This window comes from Chrysochloris asiatica, unplaced genomic scaffold (assembly GCF_000296735.1).
Source record: "Chrysochloris asiatica unplaced genomic scaffold, ChrAsi1.0 scaffold00078, whole genome shotgun sequence".
Taxonomy (NCBI): Eukaryota; Metazoa; Chordata; class Mammalia; order Afrosoricida; family Chrysochloridae; genus Chrysochloris; species Chrysochloris asiatica.
Window position 1 is genome coordinate 5,550,458 of NW_006408596.1, and position 7,901 is coordinate 5,558,358.

Genomic DNA, 7,901 nt, shown 5'->3' on the forward strand with positions numbered 1-7,901 from the left:
GCTGGTGAGCTTGAACCACCGACCTTGTAGTTCAAATGGCTTGGCAGTCTGGCACATTAACCCACAGTGCCACACCAGGACTCAACTATTATTACTATATGATATTTACCACAAATCTGTTAATATTTAGGATTATTATCTTATGTTTACTGTAAATCCAGTGATAACTAGTATAGGATAAACACTGGACTGCTAACCAAAAAGCTTGGTGGTTCAAACCCACCAGGAGCTCCTCAACTGCTCCTCAGAAACCCTATATAGGGTGGCTGTCAGAACCTACTCGACAGCCCTTAACAACAACAACAAAACCTAGTAATGACAATTGTTAGATGATTATAAGAATCATTAGCATCCTGACTCCTCCTATTCCAGGCAGCATGTCTATGGGTCCAGAACTTGGTCTTAGCTCCTTCAATGTTTTTCACTCCTGGAAGGAAAAAGGCACTGGACCGACTTCGTAGAATCAGTTTGGGAATCTCAATAAAACTCATTCTCTCTTGAGATTCCCCCGTCAGCAAGCAGAAGATGCAAGAAACATCATTGAGTCCTGGTCAATCTCAAGTCCCAGGCCTGGTAATGGGGGCGGGGGGGGGGGGCGGTATTTATTGTTACTCCTTTGGGATTTCCAAGAACAACAAAAACAAAAAGCAAGTGGTCTTTGAATTAGGAAGAACATGGAACCAAGGAACCAGAATCTGGAGGGGATACCCCGAGAGAGAAAAAAATCTAGCAAGCAAGGAAAGCATCTTGGGTCTCTTAGAATTCTGGCACCAGAGAAGCCTCTGATGGTGATTAAAAAGGGGAAGAGCCACAAGTCCCCTTTTAACTCAGCAGAGCTGCTGTCTGGGCAGCGAGAGGGAAAGTGCTTGTGGTTGACAGATTTCAGCAATCATTGCTCTGTTGATGCCACCTGGCCGTGGTTTGACTTAAGGTGTGTCTCTGGGCTTCAGTCTCCTCCAAGTGTAATATAGATAATAATATAGAGTCATCAATTTATGGTTCTTTGAACGCCCACCCCACTTTGATCCATATCCTGGGTAAACATTAATCAGATACCTCCTAATTGGAGTGTCAGCTCTAGGCTTTGCAGCTCAAATCCAAAACTTGGTAGGTCCCTCTCTCACTCAAAACCCTCCATGGCTCCCCATTGCCCTCAAAATAATTCCCAAACTTCCCAGTGGGACCTTGAAGACCCCTCTTTCTAATTTCATCATTTTCTATCTCTCAGTCTAGGCACCACCTTATTTCCTCAAATGAAAGCTTATTCCTATCTCATGGCATGACAAGGACCTGGAATGCCCTTCCCGAGGTCCTTGTCATGCCTGGAGCTATCTGTTGTGGGGGTGGAGGTGGAAGGTCTCAGCTCAAAAGTCAGGTCCTCAGGGAACCTCCAGTCTAAGATAGCTGCTTCCCAAGTCTCAGCCTATTGTTATTAAGTGTTGTTGAGTAGGTTCAGACTCATAGTGACCTTGCATAGAGTTTCCGAGGCTGTAAATCTTTTCTTTATGGTAGCAGAAAGCTGGTAGCTTCAAACTGATGACCTTGAGGTTAGCAGCTACTACACTACCAAAATTCCTTTGGAGCCTTGGAGTCAGTTCCAAATCACAGCGACCCCAAGCACAACAGAACCTGTGTCATCCTCACAATCGAGCCTAGATTTGAGCCCATTGTTAACAGCCAACTAGGTATACAGTGAGCTCTGGTAGCATAGTGGTTACGAATCGGGCTGTGAACCACAAGGTCAGCAGTTCGAAACTACCAGTTGTTCCACGGGAGAAAGATGACGCTTTCTGCTCCCGTAAAGGTTTACAGCCTCGGAAACCCTGTACAGGGTCGCGATGAGTCGGAACCGATTCCACGGCACACAGCCACCAGGTATACAGTTTACTCTTATAGCTTTCCAGTCAGTCCTTTCCCTGGCTGGTTCCTTCAAGGTCTTTGGAATCGGCAGACCAGCCTCCCTCCCCCATGCAGGTGGAGTCAGGAAACCCCCACCTTTCAGGGGAACCCCTTCCTGCAGCTGCCAGAGGCAAGACCTGTTTGTTTAACAAACTTTCAAGTAGGGCTTTCTGGGCTAATGTAACTACTTTACATGCATAATTCATTTAACCCTCATAACATTCCCGTGGGTGGATACTCTTATTTCCATCTCATTGATGAGGAAATTGAGGTGTAGAGAAGAGCTTGCCCGTGCAGCGGAATGGAGGGGGGTTGCCGGCCGCAGTCTAGGAAAGGGTTAGGTGGCCCTTCCTAGAAGGGAGGGGTGGGGTGGGGTGTAAAAGAATCGTTTCCTGTTGGGGGAGGGGAAGAATGGCTGACACTCCCCTTCTTCATTTGTGTAGAGGAGAGGCTAGTTGAGAACACGCCCTAGCCCAGACTAGGGGATCCCACACCTGTCAATCTTGCCCCCGCAGGGAGTCCATTGCTTCTTGTTAATTTACTCTGGAATTGATTCAGTCTCATGGAGACACCTATGTGTTACAGGGTAGAACTGCCCCATGGGGTTTCCTTGGCTGTAATCCTGGTGTGGGCTGTAGGATAAACATGCACTGCTAACCTCGAGACTGACACTTCAAACCCACCAGACGCCTCTCGAAAACCCTATACAGGGTCACTATGAGTCAGGATCGACTCGACGGCACTTAACAATCATAACGAAAGTTGATTGCCAGATATTTTCTTCCTTCGTACCTCTAGGTGGGTTGGAATCATCAACCTTAAAGGAAAAATGAAAGCAGTCTGGTAAGAAAAAAGCAGCCCGGGGAGGCACGGAAGGCATGACAGCCGGTGGATCACAGAGGGCTTCGTGGAGGAAAAACGCAGCTCTCCTGGAGTGGGGGAAGAAAGGGACGGGTTGTCTACACCGCTACCGGCATGGCCGGAGCAGAGCCGGGGAGGAGACCTGGGGCCGTGACGGGTCGGCTCAGCAAAATTACGGGGAGTTAGGGTCGGGCGGGGTTGGGCTCCCTCCCGAGTCGATGATGAAAGTGGTGGCCGCTATTGCACTGAGGACCCGGCGTGCGACGATAAGGCCTTGGAGTAGGCAGTCGGCGCGCTAGTTTCCTAGAGGCCAAGAGGCTCGGCCCCGTTCCGCCATAGACCACGCCCCTTCCCTAGGCCCCGCCTCCTCAACGCGGGCACCCGACTACCAGCAGGAGGCTGAGTAGGTAGGTGGAGCCTCTTCTTGTCTTCTGGCTGTGCGACGCGAATTGGGAGGGCGAGCGGTGGGCTGGCCTTGATAAGGCCCTGCCCCTTTCGGACCGCGCCTTGGGACACCAGCGGGGGAGGAGCAAGGTGTATAGGCAGGGCTACAATCGGTTCCACCGGCGATGGGGTCCGCGTAAATGCCCGCCCCTCCGGCCGAGTCTCCGGCTAGCAGGCGTGTTGGGGCGTGGCTCACTGTAACACCGCCCGGCCGGGTTCCGCCCCCGTGGCCGCCCTCCTTGCAGGGCTGCGCTCTAGCCGCGGTTCCTCTTTACATAACGGCGCGGAGCGGCATGGGATCGGGCCACCACCTCCGCCCGGCCGTCCGCCCGGACTGTCGCGGCCCGCGGGGGCGACGGCGGCGGCAGCAAAGTTTACTTGGCGGCGGCCCGGGGGCGCATCCTCCCGCAACTGTCATGCGCTGGCAGCGGAAATGATGAGACGCTGGCCATTTTCCGAGCCTGGGTTTCCTGCCTGAGCCCCGCGCGAGTGAGCCGCGAACGGGCCGCCGGCGCGCGGGACAGGACGCGCCCGGGGCGGGGGCCCGCCCGCCCCCTCTGACTTCGTGGGGCCGGGGGCGCGCGACGCCATGGGCCGGCCGGGCCCGGAACTCCTCTCTCTCAGGTAAGCAAGCCCACCTTTCCCTGCGCTGCCCTCACTCGGGGCTGGGAGGGCTTTAATGTGGGAAGAGGAGGCCCTGTAGGCAGGTTTACTTCGCCTCTGCGCACCTCCACAATATCCCCTCAAACTGCCTGTAGCTCACTCAGATGGGTGTAGAAGGGGACCTGTGACACCCCACCCACACACGTGTTGGGATGTACTGGGGAGTTGCCGAGGTAATGGTGGGGCTGGAAGAGGTATGGCCAACACCTCCAAAGTCGCCCAGCCCCCACAGACGCCACTGCCTTGCAATTCATGCCTGGTAAGGAGAGGTCGAGGGTCACTTGATACTTTGAAAGTGAAAGTAGTCAAACTGAGGCTGTAAGAATTGGGGAGGGGGCCTCCCCGGTCTCCTAGGCTAGGCCATGTGGCTCATAGGGGCCCCCGATTACAGAAGCCCCTCTCCCTACTCTGACCTGTAGGTTGGGTCAGACCAAGTGCCTAGACCACCAAATTTGGAGGTTCACCAGGGTGAAAGGACACACAGCGGGCTTCTTGGGCTGGGCCCGTCTCATCGCGACCCTAGGGCTCATGGGGAATCCACCCTTCCCCTATACACACACCCCCCACAGCGTGGGGAGGGGGCGTTGGCCTCAGGTGGGTTCAGCAGGGGGCGAATTTCTGAGGCCTCAAAAGCCTGCTACAGAACACCCCTCCTTTCTTCTCGCCGACCGTGGGGGCTTTTTTAGGGGGAGGTTGTATTTGAGGAACTGGGGTGGGGGCTTGCCTGCCTGCCCGCTTTTTTTTTTTTTCTTGAGTTTCCTCATTCTCCCGTTTCTCTTCCCCATTCCCTGGCCATGATGATGTAGGTGAGGAGGTCATTGCCTGCAGTTGGGGGCCTCCAGGGAGGGGGCACGGCCAGGCTGGGCTGAGTGGGAGGAAGTGAAATTAGGCAGAGGGAGGGCGGGCGAGGGCTTGGCAGCAGAGGGCCAGGAAGGCATGTCTTGCAGGACCAAGGTCCACCTTTGGGGCCACGAGGGGCTGAGATCTGACCTGAACCCCTGTCGCCTGGGAGATGAGCATCCCTTGGATACCCCTTCCCCCTCAGCTGCCAGGCTATCATGCGGTCCCATTTCCAGTCCCACTGCGCAGTGATCTCCAGGGACGCGACGCGGGTGCACTAGTCCGGTTTCCCATACCTGACCTGGTGGTGGGAGCGGAAACGACTTGCGAGGCACCCAGGGACCTGCGTGGGCTGGAGAGCCAGCCCTAATGGGACCTAGCAGGCAGAGGCTTCCTGGGCGGGCTGGGGTCAGGGGACAGAGGCCAGGGCCCGCTGGGGAAGTTGGATGGGTTTTAAAATATGCTCTTGCTGTGTCTTTTCCCACAAGCTCCCTCTGGGGGAGAAATCCTTCTGAGCTAAAGGGTGAATATTTCTAGAACTTTAAGAGTCCTTGCGGGCCACCACTGTCGGTAGGGGCGAGGGATACAGGGCTCCGTGAGGCAGAGGACGGCCCTGGAGGCCTGGATTCGAATGTTCCCCTCCCTCTTTCTAGTTGAGGGCTTGGGACCAGTGTCGGTTTCCCGCTATGTAAAATGGGCCCTAACTGGGGGTTGTGGAGTAAATTTAATGAGTCTATGCGGGAAAAGCACCCTGCTGCCTCGCACAAGAAAGGGTCCAATCACAGGTGATTGTGATGATTGTTTTTAATCTTTCATTGTGAAAGTATGCAAAATAAATAATAAACCCGTTCAACCATTTTCACATGTATAACCAAATGAAGCCTATTGCCAATGAGGTGATTGTAACTCAGAGCACCTGATGGAATGGAGAAACCCTGCTCCCATGGAGTTTTTCCATGGCTTTCATCTTTATGGGGAGTCCTGGTGTGGCACTGTAGGATAAGCACTGGACTGTCCTGTAGGATGGAGTCCTGGTGTGGCTCTGTGGGATAAAGCACTGAACTGCAAGGTCAGTTTGAGCCACAAGGTCGACGACTCAGTGGCACTTAGCAGTAACAACCTCCATCTGTAGGATAAGCTAACCACAAGGTTAGTGGATCAAACCCATCAGGTGCTCCTGGGAAACTCCCTAGAGGGTCTCTATGAGTTGGAATCCACTGGTAGCACAGTGCTTAACAATCTTTATGAAAGCACATTACCACATCATTCCCTGAGTGGCCAGTGGGTTCAAACTGCTGCTCTGTCAGTTAGCAGTCAAGTGCTTAGCCCCTGTGCCACCAGGAGTCCTTTCTACATATAAAATTCAGTGATACTGTGTGCATTCTTCCGGTTGGGCAGACGCTACTACCTTCCTTTTCTGAATGTTTCTGGATGGTTGCTGTTGATGTCATCAGTGGTGGCATAACGGGTTGTGGAATGTTCTTATCAGCAAGTCTCAAGTACTTGGAGCATCTCTGGGTTTCCTGGAGTTTGGAGGTGAGGATGTTAGCCATCCCAGGCCTCAGTTTCCTCATCTGTCAAATAGGTATGATAATGGCTCCTACTTCTTAGAATTGTTGATATCATAAAGATGTGTTGAGAATACCTTGGTCCAGAGGAACAGCACTAGTAAGGTGGGGTTATTATGATCATATGTTGTTGTTGTACCTGTTAGCTCTCCTTGACCCCTTTCACCCTCCCAGTCTTCTAAATCCTAGGTTTGAGCCCTCTCTGATAAATGGAACTTTATGGAACACATTGGATCCTGTAGAACTGCTCCAGATATGGTGGTAGCTTAGGCAGGTAGCTGAGTCGGTCAGCCCCTGGGGGACCTTGGGTGTCTGGGTCCAGCTGTGCCAACTCGCACACATCCCACCTCTTGGGTGCTGGAGGTCCTCCAGGGCAGAAGCTTGAGAGAAGGCAGAATGGTACAGGCATGCAGAGGGGCTGTCATGGGGGGATCTGTGAGGGAGACTTCCAGTAGGGACCTTCCCTCAAGCCCTTCTTGGGAAGCTGATTTTCTTGAGGATACCCCATTGCTGGTAATGCTTGGGCTATCCACTTAACCTCTCTGAGCCAATTTATTTGGCATTCATCAAAGAGTTTTACTAAGGTTGCTATGGCGCTTTGATAACATAGCAGTGAGGTGCTGACTCTGGCACACTATTGACAGCGGTGATTATTGACACAATCATTATTATCATTAAAGGTAGAGGCCCTTTCTGTTAAATTCCTGCTTGATCCGCCTCATGGGCTGAGGTAGTCAAATGATTGGCACGAACTAGGGACTTAACTGGGCTGATTGTTCTTACTATGGCTGTGTGACTTGAGGTTTGTCCTTCAACCTCTTTGAACTATGAGTTTCCTCATCTGCGAAATGGGTATATTAACTACCACTGGATGGGGTGGTTTGACAAGAACAGACATGCATAGTGCCCAGGTACGCAGCCAGCTACTGTTATTAATGCCCACGTTTCCTGGGAAGACAGGCTTCTGTGGCCTTCAGGTGGCCCCCATCTTGGGGGCTGGGTGGGGCGGAAGCTGCTTTCATCTGGCAGAAGAGAGGAGCCTGTTTGGAAGAATCCAGGGGTATAGTCAATACAGGGCTTGTGTTTCCAGCCAGCCTCCATTCCCAGCTACCCACACTTCCTGAGGAAACTGAGGCTGACAGGCTGCCCAAGAATGTGACTCAGTGGGGGTCACTCACTGAGTCAGTCCTAATTGGACCCAGGAGCCCTGCACCCCAGACCTCAGCCTTCCGGGGCCTGAGGTCTCTGGGGATCAGGCAGACATGGCCACAGCTGGACGGACGCCCACTAACTTGGGTCCTGTGGCCTAAGAGGCCAGTGTTCCTTGATGAGAGCTTGAGGATCCCACTGGGCCACCCAGCCTGGTGTATCCCCCCCCCCCCCCGCCCCCATCAAGGGTAGGGGCGCACTTGAGAGAGAGAAGGAGATCCAGAGCGTGCAAGAGCCGAGCAGCCAGGTCCTACTGGCGTCCCCAGCCCCGCCCTGGCCGGAAACCCGGCAGCTGAGCAGATGGCTGGAAGATTTTTCCTCCCACGCCACCCTGTCAGGGGTCGGCCAGGGGGGCCAGGCTGCGGGCTTCCTCTTGGGCCAGGCCTGGAGCCCCTGGGGAACCGCCCGGATGTGTTC